Source organism: Amblyomma mixtum, chromosome 3 (assembly GCF_055824585.1).
Source record: "Amblyomma mixtum isolate Tamu chromosome 3, ASM5582458v1, whole genome shotgun sequence".
Lineage (NCBI taxonomy): Eukaryota > Metazoa > Arthropoda > Arachnida > Ixodida > Ixodidae > Amblyomma > Amblyomma mixtum.
Window position 1 is genome coordinate 219461953 of NC_143014.1, and position 21583 is coordinate 219483535.

The window sequence follows — 21583 nt, forward strand, 5'->3', positions numbered from 1 at the left end:
TCCACCTTAGGAACTTCCTTCTCCACGTGGTCCGGCAAGGGGCTTCCGAGGTCGTCGAATTCGCCACTCACCTTGGAAACCAAGGCCGGGACGCCGTGGAGATAGCAGAGCCTCCGAATCGCAGCCTCCAGAGAGCGACTCGTCCTCAGCAAGAGGTGTACTGTCTCGACGCGGTCCATGGTGACGTTATGCGGCTTGGTACCGAAAACATCCTCACGCTGCGGTGGGACCATAGAGGATTCGTCTGAGCGAAGCCTTCCGGCCACCATTCCGACGACCAGACTAGGATCTACGCTTCGGTGGCAATTTCCTGTGGGAGGTGGCATCCGCGTAGCAGTGCTGTAGATGCCGAGGACCTGAGTGCGAAGGAAAAAAAGATGTGCGGCCACGCATGGAGCTGGGTTCGAAATCCTCGTGAGAGCACGTCGAGCGACGTGCTCTCACGAGGATTACGTTAGTTGTACGTAATCAATATCTTCGATTCCAAATCGAATGCGAATGGGTTGTTTGGAATATCGAAGAATTACCAGCAGGTGGATTGAATTGCAACGACATTTATTCATTTTATTCTTAGCAGTATTGAACTTAGTTCAAGAATGGTCAAGTGAACCGCAAAACTAAAGGCATCATTCTCAGCGGAAAGATCGCAGGTTTTAGAAACATAGCCATATGAGTGAGTAGGATGGCATTGTTATCAATGGTGCGCTCGGAAGGAGAGGCGTTATTAGCACGCGAAGAATATAGCACCACGAGTACGCGCAGTCACCCACAGGCGATCGTTGCGAAAGCATTTCTACAGCAGTTGCAGTGAGTTTTTCTAGGATATACCGACAATATTTTTCCGTTTGCTACGAGTGGGCATACTATAGTATTGCGCCAAAAAAGAGTGGGCTTGTTGGTACATTTTGAAGAGCGCGGAAAACGACAGATAAGTGTCATGCTGGTTTTCAAACAACTTTTCGGAGATTCAGTAACTCGATATATACATGAGGTATTCACGTGACGTCGCGGGCGCGATTTTTTCCTACAGCGCGCAGCTTCAGCGGTGAGAACCGGAGGAGGTGTCGATGAGCTTTATAAACACGCGCGACTGTTCGCCATGCTTAGTGTACTCCAAACTGCAGACACTATATTGTTGATGTATACTCGGTTTACAAGCGGTGAGACACAGAGGAGGCGCTAAAAACTTTAACACCTACTCATGTTCCTGAAGAAGGCAAGGTCTTGAAAAAATAGGCACTGAGCGTGCTGAGTCGTCCCTTCCTGGTTCAATCTCCAGGGCATCTATTATTTCTTCACGTCAGAGGACGTTTATGTTTTCTTAACAGTGGCACACTATTCAAGCTTAGGCGTGCATCAGAAGCGCCGCAACCTGCGGTCAGTGATTCTCGACTCCATTTTTTTTAGTATCGTTGGCGTTCTTCCAGAGACTTTCGAGACCATAACAGGCTGTCCACTACGTCATAGAGTTCACGCTTGAGAGGCGAATATTATAGACTAAGTTGTCTACACATCCGACAAACTCATTATTCTACTTCTTCAAACACTGCTGTGTGGCTACATTAACGGTCGGGGTGCCTTTACAAATGTTAGGGTTGCTTACAGGCAACAGAAAATCAACCTAACAATGGGCGACTTCACAAGTCTTTTGATACTCTGAGAAAGACTCAAGGTAAAGGATGACGTCAGCCTTGTGCTTTCTCTGTTTACAACATGCCATTGACATCTCTAGAGAATACTATTTTTCGAACACTCATATGTAACAGCGCGATAGACGGGTCAATACGGAAGAGACACAAAGACGAGCGCTGACTAGCAGCTGAAAGAAATTTTATTCCAGCGAAGGCAATCTATACTCCCGGACCACACCTACAGCATAAAAACGTAAAAACTTTAAAACCAAGCAGCAAGATTCTCCCCGTTCTTAGCAATCAAGAAAACTGATCTCTTTTCTTTTCAAAGTGATAGAAGGTGTGCTGCCACATTTCGCTCCTCTTTAATGAATGAAATGCTCCGCAAATAATTCGCGCACAAGCTGTTGCTGGTAACTCCTCAGAACCTCGCTTTTGTCAAGCGTTGCGGTGTGTTGGCAAGTGGCCACGGTTTCGGAAAAATTGTTCGTCGTGGTCTCTCTGATATCATTCCTATGTTCTCTAAGCCTATCATTTAAACAGCGCTCAGTCTGTTTTATGTAAGGTGATGTAAGGTGATGGCGCCCGTCCTGTTGTGTTCGTGTCTCCTTTGTCTTTGTTGTTTTCGCGCCGTCCGAACTACTTTCAAGGTGATCCACAGGACAACGATACACCGTTGACCGCTTCTTTTTTACATTCGGTGAAAGCCCTGTCGTCTTTCTTTTGGCATTGTTTTGGCGGCTTTTCTTCTCGGTTGAAAATTTTGCAATTTTTTTTCTAGTTTGTTAGGGGCAGAGAAAACCACCCTTACGTCGGACCGTCCCAAACCTTCCTTCAGAGGATGACTCACGCCGTGCACATACATGATCCCGACTGTTTTTTCACGTTCCTTTTAGTTTTGTGCCTTCTTGGCTGCCCCTCGGAAATCTTTCCAAATTTTGTAGTCAAGACAACAAAGCACACCGTCCGGGAAACCGGTGTTGAGCAACCTTTGTAGTTGGTCCTTAAAGCTTTCATCGGTGCGATGCAGACATAGCCTTTTGAGGGCGTCCTTCAGGGCGCTTGTTGCTACTGCTATTTTTACTAGTTTAAGGCATGAGACCTTTCTTTTAGCGTGGGGAGTAGCAACAAGAGGTGTGCTCTGGGCGTACGAGCAAGCGCAAGTCCAGGAACTGGAGTTCGTTGCCTTGCGGTGATTCCCTGGTCAGAGTGAAATCTTTAAGAGTCTGTGCGAATATCTTGAAAGGTCTTCTGCATCATTCTGGGATCCCAGGTAAGATGCCTTGTAGACGATGAAAAGATCGTCGACAGCGTAGCACGTTGAGCGAGCTGCTGTTTTCTAGGGCTTTTTTCAGCTTTCTCTCATAGAGGCCGAGTAACAGGTCGCTGAGAAGCGGCGTCATGCACGATCGTATACATACTCCTTTTTGCTGGATTAAACACTACCTTTAAAGGTTATGAAGGTCGAGCGCAGATGAAACCCTAGGACTTCAAGGAAGCTTGCACAACTAATGCCACAGGCATTTTAAACCTAATGGTTCTCATTGTTTCGATGCTTTCCTTTACCGCCTTGAACAACAACTCGTGCGGTAGAGAGCACTAAAGGTCTTTCAAGTCGACCAAGGAAATGTTTTCCCCTTGCGGACATTGTTATTCTAGGTACTTTGAAACTTGCTCACATTTCTTTATCAGGAAAGGGTCGTCCACTACTGTCAAGGAAAGGTGGTCTTTTATAAATCGCTCTAACACGTGCTGCCAACTGCCTCTCTCCGACACAATTGTACTGAAAGGCCAACCTTCTTTCTGTGTCTTGACCTTCAAGAAGGCGTTAAGGCTTAGACCCCTCGTCTTCTTCATAGCTTCTCCTACCATAGCAAGGTTGAGGTCAGCACAGAGCTTTTCGGCCTGTTCCTTCACAGCATGAGGCTTTACTTTTTCCACTTTTCGGAAATTTGCTAGTATGGCATCTTCAGCCTTTCTCTCAAAAGTATGCGAAGGTAGGACCACGAAGCCTGCCTCTTTATCAGAGGTCAGTATCCGAAGGTCTGCTTGTCTGAGGGTTGCCGCAAATTTGCTGCACTTTACGGGAGGCTTCTTCATAGGTGCCTTCCTTAGAATGTCAACGCCCTCGCTGATATAGCTGTCAGCCTCTTTCGGGAGTGCTCTTGCAGGGCTTTCCTCACTAGAGAAAAAAGCTCGAACTTATTGAGATGAGGATCAACGCAGACCTTTGGTTCTAAGTTGAGAGCTTTTTAGCGTACATAGGCACTTCCGTCTGCAGCGCTGTTATTGATGCGTGCCATGAACCAACTGGACCGGCTAATTCCACTCTTTTCGAACACGCTTTCTTCATTTGAAGCGAAAACGTCAGTTTATCAACCCGCCTTCAGCAATCGAGTGCATTACTACTGGAACCTTGCATTTACGCTGGAAACGGCCCAATGCATAGATGAAAATGTTACTAAGTGCTTTCTTGGCAGCTGCAACCAGCATATGTGGTCGGCATCGAGAACGATACCGAGCAACCAAATCTTTGCATCTGAAATGGTAATTCAAGTAGAGTGGTTGGCTTCCAAATTGCGGTTCGTATTTCAAGTACATCGGCGTTAAAAGCTACGTAGACCCATCAGTCCTCCTCTTTCTCCCTTTTGTTTTTTCCTCGCAGCACCCGGAACTGTTCGTTAGGGCGGCTGAGAGGGCGCTTTCGCAATGCAGCGCGACGACCTGACTGCCTAAGCTGAGCGAGCGAGAAGCGTATACGCTCTGCCAAGTTACCGGTGGTTCTGAGCTCAGTTACTATCGCAAATTTTTCCCTTGCCCCTATTTTGCTTTTCGGCTGCGCGCCAGTATTTCGGTCCAAACGTTAAAGCAAGCGAATGCGTCATAGTCAGGGCAGGGTCAGCTTGAGATAGCGGAGTCCTCGGCGGGCTTAGCGCTGGCTACGTTTCCCAGCAGTAGTGTATTTTTACATCATTATCGGCACTCGCATGGTGCTCTTAGCAAGAAGCCACTCTTAGCTGAACCAACACAAAAGATATAGAGTATATCTTGCGATGCGTGTAGGCATCGTCATCACAATTCCAGACAGACGTTGCGACGTAACACATGGCATATAAATAGATTGAATACTTAAGTCCGTAGTCGGCGTACTTTTCAGTTGCGCATGTAAGACGTCAGCTCGTCCGGGCATCTTCGATACGCGGCGTTGTTTTGCACGCTTGCTAACAGATGATCGTTAAAATGATTCTCATTAATGAATCAGTAAATTAGGAACGAAAATCTTCCTATCTGCCCTCAACGTATACATTCTGGTATTCCTATTTCTGCTCTGAAACGCGCCTGTAATTTCCTTGCAGTGCCTTAAAATCAACTAAACATGTGCCTTACTTGTAGGCGCAGCATTTTTGTACGATATGCTTCGCACGATCTCAACGTTGTTTACAGTTCGTTCTGTCGAGATCTGTCCTAGCCGTAACGAATATTCTATTGTGGTGACGCACCTGGGCCAACCGCTTTTATGGACCAACTTTGCCACCCTGATTTTCACGCTAACACAAGACGAGGCATTGCGCGTCATTTTGATGAGTTAGGAACCTCCACGCATTCAGGGGACGAGAGGGTCAAGAGCAACAGGTTGCCTGCACAAAAATGGCTCCAAACGCTGATATCCAGATTAAAAACAAAAACATATAAAAGCCCCGGCACCGTGGCTGAGATACGCTTCTTGCAGAGACATGCGCTTCGAGATCGGCCCTTTTGCTGACCCCGATATAAAACCTACCCAGCCAGGTGAGCGCCGGAAAGAGCGACTCAACAGAAACCTTGTCGTCTTCGCCCGTGAAGCACTGAAGATTTAGCCACGGCCGCTGGGCACGTGGCAATGGTCCACGATGTTGCGGGTGATTCTTCCGTGTTGCGCTCGAGTGCTTTGGCTCAGTAAACAACCTTATACTCGCCAACACCGCCACGATATGCTCCATAGTGAAGAAGCTATCTCCTGCATTTACCACGAACTTACTTCTCCACCTACCGTGCAAGCCCAATGTTAACACCAATAGGCAGACCATAGCGTGCGTGGCATTCGCCTAAGGCACCCAACGTCCGGTAACCCACATGAGATGTTTCAGCCCTTTGTGACATTCCATACAGGACCCAAATCGCCCTGTCAGCTGTTTTCGGAAGACGAGAGGACTTTGTTGCAACTGAGTCACCAAGCGACGTGATGTGGCTCGAAGGACGGTTTAACTCGTTAAACGCAACTCGCTGCTCCACACTCCAGACCGCACAAATGAAGCCTAGGCTTCAATACTTTACACTCAGTTGGACACTTGATCGGCCCTCTGCACCACTTTTACCTAAAGTATTTGCATACATGATAAGCACAACTAAATAAATTTTTTTGCCGCGCATATCTGTTCATTAACCCGCCTGTATGCTACAACATGAAATACCTGCTGTTAGAAGTAAGAGCTCCAATGGTCAGGTCGCGGGTGTTTATGTGCGCATGTGCACTGTTTACATGTCCGGGCTTCTACGACGGGACCCTAACTACACTACCGGATGTTTTCAGTAGACGTAAAAAATCAAAGATACTCACGCGAAGCTCTTGGCGCAACTGTTACAGAAAGGCGAATTCCCACTCGGTTGCCCACAGAAGCCCATGTAGTTATCCTGGCTACCTTTTTCTACTGCATGAAATACCTGCCGTTAGAGGTCAGGGCTCCAAAATCAGGTCACGGGTGTTTATGCGTGCATGTGTACTGTTCACATGTCCGAGCTTCTACGGCGGGGTCCTAGCTTCTACCGGATATATTCAGTATACATAAAAAATCAAAGATACACACGCGAAGCTCTCGGCGCAACTGTTACAGAAAGGCGAATTCCCACTCGGTTGCCCACAGAAGCCCATGTAGTTATCCTGGCTACCTTTTTCTACTGCATGAAATACCTGCCGTTAGAGGTCAGGGCTCCAAAAGTCAGGTCACGGGTGTTTATGCGTGCATGTGTACTGTTTACATGTCCGAGCTTCTACGGCGGGGTCCTAGCTTCTACCGGATATATTCAGTAGACATAAAAAATCAAAGATACACACGCGAAGCTCTCGGCGCAACTCTTACAGAAAGGCGAATTCCCACTCGGTTGCCCACAGAAGCCCATGTAGTTATCCTGGCTACCTTTTTCTACTGCATTTTCTAACATTCTTCTCAGTGAATCCGAATTTTGCTTTTTTCGTTGTGATAGGAAAAATAGAAAAGGGGGTGGCGTCCTTATTGCTACAAAGAAACAAATATCTGCTGTCCCGATCACTGTCACTACTTTTCTTGAATGTGTTTGGATACGATGCAAAATTGGTATTGCTGATGTTGTTATTGCTGCCTTCTACCGACCGCCAGATATGACTGCCACATTTTCAGGTGAATTTCATAGAATATTGAGTGACTTATACGTGCGTTTTTCTAACTCCATTTTCCTTGTATTTGGTGATTTTAACTTCCCAAACATTGATTGGCCTAATCTTACGGTTAACCCCAGTCACCAGGAAGCCCACATGTTCCTTCATACCTGCTTAGATTTTTCGCTTGTTCAACTTATCACTGATCCTACCCGCCGCTCCGCAACAGCGGCAAATATTCTTGATCTCGTCCTAACAAATAACCCTGAGGTTTGTTCCGATATCTTGCATTTACAAGGCCTATCCGATCATGACATCATCACCGGGTACATCACTCGTCCATTCGGTAGAAAGAAAACTTCCACTAAGCGAATTCATTGCTACAACCGCGCTAATTTCGATGGGATTAACTCTGCACTGCAATCATTTTCGGAGGACTTCCTAGCTCACTCTTCATCTCGCTCAGTCGAAACAAATTGGAAATCACTTAAAGACACATTGACTAATCTTGTCGACAAGTTTGTGCCAGTCATCACCATCAGATATCATAAAAATGCACCATGGTTCACAAATCGCCTTCGTCGTCTTAATAATAAGAAAAAACGCTTGTACCGCCAAGCAGTCAAAACAGGTCTTCCATTATCATGGACAAAGTACAGACATTGCGATCACGAATATCAGTCACTGCTTAAAACAACTCGTCATCATTTCTTCAGTCACGACCTGTCCACCATGTTAACCAATAACTCTCATAGATTCTGGCGCGTCATCAATCCGAGTTCCCACCCCGAAATCGTACTAACTAATCCTGATGGTGATCCAGTAACTGAAACTGAGTGTGCACAGCTTCATAACGACGCATTCGTCTCAGTGTTCACCCATGAAGACACCACTTCCTCGCCCATGTTACAGTCATCTTCCGTCACTTCCATGCCAGAAATTATCATTAATGAATCAGGCATTCTTGCCCTTTTGAATAACCTCAAAGTTACTACTAGCTCTGATCACCTTGGATTTAATAACAAAATACTAAAGAATGCCTCTCTAAACCTCTATCAAGTATTGACATCACTTTTTTCACAATCATTATCATCTGGTACAATTCCTGACGACTGGCGTACAGCGAAAGTAATACCCATTTTCAAATCCGGAGACCGCACCATTCCACTTAACTATCGCCCTATCTCATTAACCAGCAACATCTGTAAACTCCTGGAACACATAATTCATACTCAAGTGATTAATTATCTAGAGGAGCACGATATCATTTTCAAATACCAGCACGGTTTTCGCAGGGGTTATTCATGCGACACACAACTCGCTGGATTTACTAACGACATATTTTCCGCAGTAGACGCTGGCTTACAGGTTGACGCAGTATTTTTAGACTATTCTAAAGCTTTTGATCGCGTTCCCCATCACAGGCTCCTAACCAAATTGACAAACTTAAATCTCCATCCCAACGTTATTTCATGGATAAAACAATTCCTCGATAACAGAAAACAATTCACCTCTGTCAACGGCTTTAACTCGTCTTCTGTCCCCGTAACATCTGGAGTCCCCCAGGGAAGTGTACTTGGCCCTCTGCTTTTTTTTAAATTTTTATTAACGATCTACCCAAGTGTGTATCGTCTCAAATTAGGTTATTCGCGGATGATTGTGTAATATATCGTAATATTACTAATGAAACCGACCGCCATTCACTTCAAACTGATCTTGACGCTGTAACGGCTTGGTGTTCTTCCTGGCTAATGTCTCTAAATGCATCTAAAACAAAGTTAATGTCGTTTACTAACCGTTCCACTCGAATTGCTACAACCTACTTCCTCAATAACGATACAGTTGAACTTACAACAACTTACAAGTACCTAGGAGTTCACTTTCAGTCTGACCTAACTTGGCATTACCATATTAACACAATCTTAGCATCAGCAAATCGCGCACTCGGCCTTCTTAGGCATAATCTCAAACACGCGCCTTCACATTTAAAAAAACTTGCTTACATCACGCTAATCCGCCCGAAAGTTGAGTATGCTTCTGCCATATGGGACCCTCATCAAGCTTACATCATAAACAACCTTGAATCCCTGCAAAACCGTGCTGTTCGCTTCATCTTTTCAGATTATTCACGCTTCACCAGTGTCACAGCATTAAAACAACGTGCCGAGTTGGAACCGCTATCATGTCGACGCCATTTCGCTCGCCTAACCTAGCTTCACAAAGTGTATCACCATCCCACCCTCCACGACGACTTCTTTTTGCCACACCCTGCAGTCTTTCCTCGCCGTGACCACGTTAACAAAATAAAACGCATCACATGCCGTTCATTGCTCTACGCGAAATCATTCATTCCTCGCACTATAATAGATTGGAATAACTTGCCATCACACATAGCTATTGAGGTTAACCCACAATCGTTTCAGCATTCGTTAAAGCAAACCATGGACTAACAGATTTGGTATTTTTGTTGTATTATGTGCATTTACTGAGTATTTTATTCTGCGTTGTTTGTTATTATTTGTGTACATTACTAGTTTTAATTCATTATTACGTGTATTTTGTTTAAATTCCTGTGCCATATTTTTATGATTGTATCGCCACACCCCCCCTATGTAATACCCTCGCACGAGGGCCCTTAGGGGTATTGTAAATAAATAAATAAATAAATAAAATGAAATACCTGCCGTTAGAGGTCAGGGCTCCAAAAGTAAGGTCACGGGTGTTTATGCGTGCATGTGTACTGTTTACATGTCCGAGCTTCTACGGCGGGGTCCTATCTTCTGCCGGATATATTCAGTAGACATAAAAAATCAAAGATACACACGCGAAGCTCTTGGCGCAACTCTTACAGAAAGGCGAATTCCCACTCGGTTGCCCACAGAAGCCCATGTAGTTATCCTGGCTACCTTTTTCTACTGCATGAACTACCTGCCGTTAGAGGTCAGGGCTCCAAAAGTCAGGTCACGGGTGTTTATGCGTGCATGTGTTATGTTTACATGTCCGAGCTTCTACGGCGGGGTCCTAGCTTCTACCGGATATATTCAGTAGACATAAAAAAATCAAAGATACACACGCGAAGCTCTTGGCGCAACTGTTACAGAAAGGCGAATTCCCACTCGGTTGCCCACAGAAGCCCATGTACTTATCCTGGCTACCTTTTTCTGCTGCATGAAATACCTGCCGTTAGAGGACAGGGCTCCAAAAGTCAGGTCACGGGTGTTTATGCGTGCATGTGTACTGTTTACATGTCCGAGCTTCTACGGCGGGGTCCTAGCTTCTACCGGATATATTCAGTAGACATAAAAAATCAAAGATACACACGCGAAGCTCTCGGCGCAACAGTTATAGGAAGGCGAATTCCAACTCGGATTCCAACAGACGACCATGTAGTCTATCCAGGCAGCCTTCTTCTCCGTCTACTACTTTTCGTAAGAATTGCTTGCGAAGCGCGATGCATGTGTGGCCATGCATGCGGTGTATGCTTACAAGGACATGGGTGGTCGTTATTGTCCTCCAGATAAATCAGTCTGTCGAAAATGTTGCGTGCAAGATTTGGAAGGAGTGGGGAGTTATAGGCAGGGTTTTTATGTTCAGTGTCCTTGACTGATTGTCTACCTGTGAATCAGGGCTACCACAACCTTCGGCAGTGACTCCGACCCACTGCCTTCAATTTATGTTCAGCGCCTCATAAAAGCTCGCATATCACCTGGTTGACTTCACATGTGTTTTCGAAGCCATATAGGTATATAGGAGGGTTATTACATGAGTGAGGTGAACTGAATACGTGACCACCTTTGGCTTCTCCACTGTTGCGCTCCACGTAACAGTGAAGAGCGCGCTCGGACAACTGCCTGCTCGTGGTGACGTTACAGCGCACGCTCGCGTGATTCTGCATGGCCACGTGGCGCCCCGTGATGAATACAGAAGTGTTAGGCTTATCGGCGATTGGGCTCCTTATTATAGCTCTCGCTCTAAAACGTGTAGCAATAAAGAGTTTAAAGCGCTCTTTCTCCTGCATGCAAGTGCGTCCTTCGCGTTATCAAAAAGTGTGAGCTTGTTTTCTCGTCCTGCGAACGAAATACGCGCGAACTATCACGACCGCACGCGACCACGTGACCGCGCTGCCTGCGACTCTCACGGCTCTTCTCACGATGTATGCAGTTTTCGCTACGAACTTATTTCTTGTTCACACACAGGCACAGACAAATGTCATTCACCGCTGCTGACTGGGCAAGACGACTACTGCTTGCTGAGTCCACCTCAGCGCCGCCACATACACACAGCTGCGACAGTTACACGGACCCTGGCGTAATAAGACTCATCAAGTACCTGGAGGGCTAGAATTCTTCAAGCTTGGACCGTCTTTATTTTTTTCCCAGGAACGACGTGAAGAGCTTGGTGCGTAATAATGTCGCACGCCTTCTTGTCGTACAGGCAAATTTCTTGCATGAACTATCCCACGCTTCACATGACGCACCAGCCGCTCTTCACCTCGCACCTACTCCCATGCTCCCAATAATTTAATGTAAATATAACTGGCCAAACTTTGTCCGCCAACCTAGCCGTCTCCTCGCTTTGCCCCCTGTCCGTCGCCGCCACGTGAATACACATATTAATGCAACTACGTACAGCTGAACATGTTACAGCGAGGTTGAAGGAGCCCGGCGATTACTTCGTTATAGCCGTAACTTCGTTATAGCATGTGTCGACCAAGTTTCGAAGAAGAATCGTCTTCCATTCTTTATATCCACTATTTCGTTATAAACCGTTTCTTAATAAAGAGGTCCGACAGTATTTCTGATGCACTTCTGAAGGCCAGAAGCCGATTTACCAACCCACGACGGTAAGGGTAAAATTTATGAAACTAAAATCTCATTGACTGAGAGCAGCTTTTTTAGAGGTTAAATTAAATTGGCTGATTAAATTAAAATACAATGACATGATTACTCGAAAACTAGTACTATCCTCTGAGGCCTCGCAAACTTTGTTTCCTGTAGATTTTTTAGAAGTCAGAGCAAAAATATGATGCGTACCACAAGCCCCACACTGCGAATGTGCGTCGTAAACACACCAGATTACACAGAACATTTCTTGGGGGACGTTTGATTACCGTCAACCTCCATCGCTGTCGTTATCGTAATCATTACATTCTCAATTCCGGTGGTCGATTCAGTAACTGCTACGTGATGTAGCATAAGTGAGGCAGTCGCCGTTTTAGGTATCGCGGTATTTTAATCTCTACCATCTTTAATGCCTGTACCAACTATAAATAATATCAGCTACTATACTTGCTTAGGCTTGAGACTTATATAGTCGGATACAACAGAAGTCTGCAATGAAGCTCCGCCCACATTCAAGACCCCCGCACACAACTCCTCCACGAGAAAAAAGTAGTCCGTTGTTAAAAATTTTTTCTCACCTTAACAAGAAGCTCATCCCAAGAAAAAATTACAAGCTCTAAAACTTTGATATTTGACTTGTTTAATATAGCGAGACATTTAAAGGATCATTTCATTTAATATTCTGATTGGCCAGCGGAGTGGTGTTATACAGTACGCCGCGGAGCATACTAGAGGACGCCGCAGAGTTTTATCCTTAATACAGGACGCCACAGAGTTTTATCCTACTATAGCTACTGCCACCGCCAAAGACGCAGGCTATCACAGGCTCAAATCAGAGTAAATGAACAGGGGCAAAAACGTCAAAAACTTAACTGAACAGTCTAGGCCAGAGAGGAAATAAAAAGAAGCACGGTTTGCTTGGTTGTATAAGGTTACAGCCCCCAACACAATGATGCCCGGGGCAGGACTTTTGATGACGATGATGATGTCCTCAGGCTTAATGTCACATACCCACGGCGGGGAATTGGCCAGAGAGCATTCTTGAAAGGACTACAGGCGCCAAACGATCCCTGCACACCTTGCAGTCCGTCGCTATAACGTTGATATCGCCTCGGCGGTGTCAGCGGTGACGCCAAAAACATTCCGCACGACGCTTCCCTGCCAGCTCGAGCAGCCTGCTACATTGCCCGCGAACGAAGTTTCGCGTTTTTGTTCTTGCGTTTTCGCGGTCATCAGAACTTCGGTCCGACCTGTTGTTGCAACCTCACAGAGCGCAACTGGCCAAGATCGCGATAAAAAGCGGCTGTAATGTAGATTACGGGTTGTTGCACGCTGTCGATGTCGCTGAAATCCAAGGTAGAAACGAGAAGCAGCCACCATCAACGCGAGGTTGAGCCAAGGTAGATGTACTATGGTAGCGTAGGCTGCATAGAAGCCCATACGCTCAAAACATGGCGGCTCATGGTGCGCAGCCAGCGCCGTCTTCGAAATGCGTGGACAACTAAAAAGTGACGTCATAATTATAACAAAAACGCGACGTTGAAGTCATGTGTTTTAGTGACGTCATATTCGTGACGTCAGCGTCACGTGCTGCTTGGCGGGAAAAATAAACTGCTGAACGCCGCGACGCTCCAGCGCGACACCCGACACGAGAACGAAGAAAGAAGACACGACGAGTGCCGACCACCAACGCTATTTTCAGGTAGTCAGTTCTCGTTGTGCCTTTTTCCTTCGTCCTCGCCTCAGGTGTCGCGCTGAATGTCGCAGGTGTAGCGCTGAAGCGATGAAATGTCACGCCGCCAGACAGGTTATCGCTCGCACATCGTGCAACCGCACACCTCTTTTTTGCGTACGGGGGCCCCATGGCCACAGACGATGCCCTTTTGGGGCAAAAGCGACAGAACCGCACCCAACCGAACGAAACTACACAGAAGCGCTGGCAAAAGGGAAAAGCGGAAACTGTACACGAACGATGCACACCAAGAAGTCGAGCAACAAGCAATGAGGAAAAAGTAGGGCTAGCAGAATCGAGTTTCAAACAAAAGCAAGCAGAATGGTCAAAAGATATGACAAGGGTATGACATCAGAGCACCGTCAACCTTGGCATCGTCCCGCTACCATTGCCGCTACTCTGAGCGAACGCTGTCATAAAAATTTTTACAAAGCAAGCGCTATACTTTCTAACAAAATCCAAACAACTCAAACATTTTAAAAAGGAATCACTGCAATTGTTTTCGAATGCTTTTGAAACACAAAATATGTCCTAATTATTTTTCTCTTCAAGTCGTGTTTGTCCACTCATTTAATTTTGGCGCTTTAGTTCCACCACTAATTTGATGTCGCTAGCACTTGGTTCTGGATCGCATTCAGGCTCCGGCTTCGCGACCTATTTCAATTGACCTTGGTTGAGCCTTAGCAATGGTCGAACGGAAGCGGAAGCTTCCCACAAGGCACTGCGGCACGCCTATGAAGCATAGGTTTGAACCTATGAACTATGAATTAACCTATGAATTAACTTATGAACCATAAGTTAATTCTTCCTGTACTAAAACTGTCTGTTTTGTGCCGTATTCTAGAGTAGAAAATTTGGTCGTTTCAAATCGCACGTTTTTACAGAACAGCATATGAACGCTTTATTTCACCGCGAAGCCCAAAGGTTCCTTGATACGTGTCTTTATTCAAACTTTAAAGCATATACTAACAAAACGCGAAAAGGGTAGAGTGGTGTGCTGTGGGCAAAAAAAAAACCTACTTGTCTCCACTGACCCTGCAGTAAGGGATGCGAATAGACGGTGTTGTTCGAAAAGTGCCGTGATGCAGTAGCTTCCTCCGGCGAATGTCTAGATCACAGCCTAGAAGCGAAGGAACCGGCACGGCCGTTTTCTTTTTCCTGAGTGCCTGCTCCGCCAGGCTGCACCTTCAAGGACGGTTTGTCGCACTGGGCTCTTCCTCGTACAGTTAGCCTCTGAAAGACCAGTTTGTCCAGAGTTGACGTCGGTCCTTCGCATGCCAGCAAGGACACGTAGGCCAGCAGCAGGCACCAAACGATCACTCCGATGGATAGAGTCACCTGTGATATGTTTGAGAGAAAGAGTATCTGTGTCAACGAGAGGGAGAGATGAGATAACGCGAGAAATGGAACCACGTGATAGCGTGCTCCACAGCCTCAAGCCCTCCCTAAAGGACCTCCGCCTACAACTGCATGCCACACTGACATGCTGTCGTAGCGGCCATTGGCAAGATATAGTAAAAAGGTTTGGTTTCGTTTGGGGGGGTTTAACGTCCCAAATGAACTCAGGGACATAATATAATGTGCTAGCTGGTGACCTTATTACATGAACACAAGCAGTTTGTGTTTCATCATATAAACTGCCTTTGCTGATAACTACGTGCGTTCGCGTCCCTGTGTGTTAGGAAGCAAACGCGTGAAAGAAAGAAAGAAAGAAAGAAAGAGAGAAAGAAAGAAAGCAGGAAAGAAAGAGAGGAAGAAAGAAAGAAGGAAAGAGAGAAGGAAAGAAGGAAAGAAAGAAAGAAAGAAAGAATGAAAGAATGAAAGAAAGAAAGAAAGAAAGAAAGAAAGAAATAAAGAAAGACAGAAAGAAAGAAAGAAAGAAAGAAAGAAAGAAAGAAAGAAAGAAAGAAGGAAAGAAGGAAAGAAGGAAAGAAAGAAAGAAAGAAAGAAAGAAAGAAAGAAAGAAAGAAAGAAAGTTGGCAAGAAAGATTGTGGGGGTTTAGCGTCCCAAAGCGACCCAGGGGCATAATATCAAGGGCTAGCTGATGACCTTATTACATGAACACAAGCAGTTTGTGTTTCATCTGATAAGCCACCTTTGCTGATAAATACGTGCGTTCGCATCCCTGTGTGTTAGGAAGCAAACGCATTAGGCCGTAAAGCAATGAGATGCCACTTGGAGCAGGTCAGTTTTAGTGATGCAAAACTTTCGGTAGCACTATCGATACTATCGATAGTTGAGTCACTATCGAACTATCGATGGTAAAAAAGACTATCGATATTGCTATCGATAGCCCGCTTATCGATAGCACTATCCATAGTTAGTACTTTCGTAAGTACTATCGATAGTGCTATCATTATATAGAATCGATAGTACTATACATAGAAAGTAGTATCAGTATGGCTATCGCAGTTCTATCAATAGAACTATCGAAGTACTATCGATAGTGCTATCGATAGTACTTCGATAGTTCTATTGATAGAACTGCGATAGCCATACTGATACTACTTTCTATGTATAGTACTATCGATTCTATATAATGCCACGCGTACTCACTGCATCCTAAAGTTGGTTTCCCGAGTGTGTCGTATGGAGGTGAAGGTATTAGTATCTGACAGGACTGGCCCGTTTTCGCGGCCTACGCGTCACCGAGCTCTGCAGACGTTTCCTACCAGGGGCGTAACGAGGGGGAGGGGGGGGAGGGAGGGGGATTTATGGGGCTTCAGCTCCCCCCCACGGAATTTTTTCGAACTGTCCCGCACCGCTGAACAAAACAACCACCGGCGCCGGAAGTAATTATGGATTTTGTCACCTACAGTGTCCTTTTCAGACTAGAAGAAACATTTTGGCGCGAACATTGCTAACTCGGGTTGTATTTCGTGGCAACGCCCATGCACCTGGAGTCACGTAACACGAGCATCAGTTGCCATCATGATCAAAATTACCACACGAATACGAAAATTTTGAGGACATCAATAACCGATCTTGACTGGCCTTGCTTATTGACAGCCCTGCCCACGCGGCGTTTCCCTACATACACACTCGGATATTGGTTATTTCAACTAGCGGTATAATTCTTGGCTTTTGGTTGTCCTTCTCTTTCCTTTTTAGCTAACGGCCTTTACCTTTTCTATGAATCAAAAGAATGCCCTTCTGTAATTATGGACGCAGAATAATTGTCGCCGTGCAGGCAGTTAAAGAATACGTACTTTCGCATTGATTTCTGCATTGTTCCTCTATTATTCTAACCATAGGCTGGTGTCGCGACCGCAGCATGGCCCAAGAACACATCGCGACTTCAGCTATCATAATTTTGTTGTTGCCTGGATCGTCTATCTTTCCATGTGTAAAGTTTACTATGTGTGATTGCGCAAGCTGTTTATTTACCTTGTTTGACGCATTATATAGGGTGACTTTTGCAGAGATACGTAGATTTAATGGAAACATACATGTGTTTAATTATCTTGTTGCGAGGTTTTGTGAATACATCAAGTGACTATTTCCATGGACACTTTTTGTCCTTTATCAAGTTGCATCTTTGCATTTCTAATGCTGCATTTTTTCTTCGCACTTCTAACGCATATTTTGCAGAACTCCTCTCTTATACATGTGCTCGTTGTAGCGACTAAAATTTGGGTGAAATTACTCTCAATACATGACAGGCGACAGCTGCTGCTGCGCAGTACACTGGAACGAAGGACAGCGGCGTTGAGATTTTTTCCTGGCCGTTGCATATGTATAAAAATGTAAAGGCTCTTGAACAACGACGATTCATCACAATATTTGTCCTCTATACTTGCTAATTTCATGGTCTTTCTGTTTTTCATATCAGCGGCATGCACTGCTTTGCAGGTTTCGGACTGATATAGCTCTAGACATCAGCCGCCCCGGTGGCTCAGAGGTCATGGTCCTCGGCTGCTCACCCGAAAGACTGTGGTTCGATCCCGGCCGTGGCGGTCAAATTTCGATGGAGGCTAAATTCTAGGGGCCCGTGTACTGTGCGATGTCAGTGCACGTTAAAGTGCCCCATGTGGTCGAAATTTCTAGAGCCCTTCACTACGGCGTCTCTCATAGCCTGAGTTGCTTTAGGATGTTAAGCCCCTTAAACCAACCAACCAGTTCTAGACCTCGTGTGATATTTTCTTTACTATTAAATACGCAAAAACATGGGAGCATTGGCATCACTTATGTCTGCCATGATTTTTTAGACATACGAATAGATTCTTGTATTTAAAAAAATACATATTTCACTTGTATAGACAGTGCGTAGCGTTATCTAATGCACATGCTTACTATTCTTGCGTTTGATCTCTCCACAAAATCTGTGAGGAGGCCGCTCTACAACATGCGCCCAAGCCCCCTTCCCCCCCTCCCCCCCCCCCCCCCCCGAACAAAATTTCTGGCTACACCACTGTTTCCTACGTAAAGTTACTGGATAAAATGTTTGCTTGCGAATGTCCTAGTTGCGAAGCATCTATGCGAAAAGCATTTCTGCAGCGGTACTCTTCTCATTTCCACGTCTTATGCTCGAAATAAGGGGTTCTTGATAAAGGAGCGCCTACTATTACATTACTTTTCCTTTAAATAAGGATCGTGATTACCCGTCAGTGTGTATTTTCTCTTTTTCTTTACGCCAGCAAATCTGCAGATGTCTTTGACTAGATTGTCCGGCAGATTCGATCGATCTCATGTTTTCTGTTGCCCTTCAATTTCGAGCCCTAGGGAGAGCTTGCCAGTGTGGCTTATACATCATGGTGGCCATGGTGCGATATCCTAACGAAACATGTTCAGTTGTTTTACTGCCATTTATATGTATGCTCGCCATTAAACCACTGAAAGAAGGGTGCACAAATTTCACGCCATTCTCAGGAAACCTGTCGTAATTTCAAAGAGTATAGGGTTGGATTTCTAATTTTAAAAAGCTTCCGTCCAGATCTCATTCTTCCTACTGCGATAGAAGTGCATAATTTTTGTGTACCATTTTTTCCTCTAAACTGTCTTTGAATTTCAGACTCTCCATTAACGGCCTTTCTTAAGTGAAGCAGAAATTTGGGCGATTTGATATGTATTCACATTGCCTCAACAGCGCAACAAGGGCGGGACGAAACGCGTATCTTTTGTTTTCGTTTCGTCCCGTCTTTGTTGCGCTGTTGAGGTAATATGGAAACTTTCGTAAGGCCTGATTTGCACCTTTTGTTACCTGCTACTTTTATTTTTTCTCACCTAAATTCAAAATCACCATCTAATGTGTGCAAATATCCAAAAGGATTTGTTCCTATCTGTCTTTGCTCTCCGTTCATATTTACCAGTTGACCCTCAAAACAACTATTGTGGCTGGATTCCACACTTGCGAAAAAGCCAATGTTTATGTTTCCTCTACTGCTTCATTATTGGTTTTACCATGAATGCCAACCGCCAACCTTCCAATCGTATGCCGGTTGACCACCAGACCGGATTTCACTTTTCACTTTTAAGCCCAACATCGCGCCACAAACGTGAAGTCCTTGTAATCTCACCCCTTGTCACGCTGTTCAGTCTACTCATACCTCGTGTACTCGCAAACTGCTCGCTCCTTTAGTACAGCTGGGTTTCTCATGCACTTAACTTTAATATGTTCTGTATTTTCAAACACTCGTAGCTCCGATTTTAAAGCGAAAGCTTCGTGAGCATTCCACCATAGATTCGGAATATGAGCGACAAACCTCTTTATAATCTTTTCTGAGTAGCTTTCTTCTTGGCGCATGATAACCATGCGACATTTTCAACTTTTGTGCAGAATTGACAAAAAGAATTTATTCTCATGGGTAAGTGACTGGTCCCATTATATTGGAGCTGTCTTTTATGCTGCTCTGGTTTATCCATATTGGGAGGTATTTTTACTGTTACTCTGGGAATGTGATGTTCCCTCTTTGTGCCGCTTGATGAGTGATTTCGTTGGGTACTACCAGAGATAATTTATGTTCTCCAAAAGAAGTTATAAAGCTTACCGTTCTCGACAACTATCTGCGAGACGAATATTTCAGTGGCAGTCAACCAGCAATACAAAATTGTTTGCCGGCATTATTTGTACCTTGGAAACCTTGGTCCATCCGCGCACGTGCCATGTAATTTAAGCATAATCTTGTTTACGTTATCATAGCCTTATTTCGCTACCTATCATTAGTAGCAACCGTGAAAAGGAAAAAGCCTGCAGAAGACTTTTGTTGATCTTTAGCGGCACTTCGCTGGCTGCGCTGGCTTCCACTTTAGAAAAGTGCCTTCTGTACTGCTTTTTCATATGCGCCGCGTTCTTGTGAGCAATCTCAGTTCGATAAAGAAAGAGCTAATACACAGTTAAACAGTTTCTTCGGTGCCGTTCAGTGAAGAATTCTGGTCCTAGAAGTGGTGACCTCAAAGTATTGGCCTGTATGTAGCGTGGCGCTAGGCACTGTAATACAGGAGATACGCTTGCGCTGACAGCTGCAGCGAGGCCCACTGGAAAACGAACTACCGAATATTTTGTGATAACAGGATGATTGGGGATTGCAAACGTCAAGTTGGTGGGAACAAAGCGGGCAACATTTGATTCTTTTGAATGCATTTAGCTCCCGCTGTCGGCACGCAGTGGGAAACATTGCCGCCAGAAGGGTGGAGAGGAAGGAGGCGAACCTAAACGAACTTTGGCGAAGCTTACAGTACGCGTGGTGTTACGTGCTGCGCTGCTGCCGGAACAGCGCAGGCGTCAACAATAGCATCTTCGTCTACACCTCTGTCACACGGGCATTTCGAAGACCCCTGAACTGATAGACTCAAAAGCCAGTAAGCGCTGCTGCACGGGCCCTTTCAATGCCCACCGAGTCAATAGTCTATCGAGTCAACGGAACAACGCGGAACTCTATAGAGATCATGGAGGAAAAAAAAAAATCAGGAGGGACGTCCAGCGATAGCTTTGAAACCTTAGTCAGAAAAAGTAAAAAGGAGAGAGTCTGTGCACCCGTGATCACTCCACGTGACAGATCGAGATTTTGAGCCTTAGCTTTGCCTAAAGTTGCTTACGTTGCTTCGAGCGGCGGCAAGCGCATTTTCCTGCACAATACATTCACGGCACAAAACCATGAATAAGCATTATTCTCCTAAACTTTAATGCAAAGAGCAAAGTGTTAGTCTGTGGAATAACTCAAAATTTTATTGGTCTGGCTTAAAGCGCATTAATTTTATACCCTTCACCGCAAAATACTAAAACGCCAGCGGTATCAATGTTGCTAGAGCGTTGAAAACTGCCACAACAAATTGTGCAAACGGCAGTGTCTTTCAAAGGAAACGCAACTGGATTTTAATAATAACTAAAAACCTCCAACGACTTCAGGAAAGTTTGTTTGGAACCGTTTGTTTAGATTCACAAAGGTATTTTTGTTATCTGCGCAAAATCGAAAGTAGCGGTTGTGGCGCCACACAAGTAATATACGAGATCCATCTCAATGGCCACTGATATTTGCCGTGTACATGCAACATAACTCCTTCGATTCGATAGCAATCGAGAATCTCGAAGGCTCTCGACTCGATGATCATTGAAACTGGCAGTTGACGAGGGGCGCAAGTGCAGTCCTGGCGGCACTTGATCAGCTAGGCGACAGCGCCGCGTGACCTCTTGTTATTACGCAAGGCACTCAAGTTCTAGAAGACAGGTCCCGTGGCGCCATCTAGCAGCACTGCCAGTAACAAGTTTTAGTTTGTTATTAGACTTGGTGGTCGGCGGAGGTGGTCACGGCGGCACCCAGCCGCGGCGAATGCCCCTGCGTTTTGTGTAGCATGTGCTGGCACCATCCCTCATCTTCGGCTCGTGGCGAGCTCTGGTCGCGCCGGTCGCCATAAGTGAAAAGCATCAAAGAAACATTTGCGCGCTGTCGCTCGTGAAGAAAAACTAAAAGAAAGCGGCTGATAAGGGACGCTCTTCAAGGCTCATGCGCGGCTATCAGTACTTTCAGCCGTCTAAGATTATGGTACGCC

General features: G+C 45.4%; 1 protein-coding gene across 1 annotated transcript in view; it reads right to left on the minus strand.

Moving 5' to 3' along the window:
* The window catches only part of LOC149353728 (nose resistant to fluoxetine protein 6-like), a 79636-nt gene that overhangs the window by 27078 nt on the left and 30975 nt on the right, over positions 1-21583 (minus strand). The gene's annotated exons all lie outside the window — the stretch shown is intronic.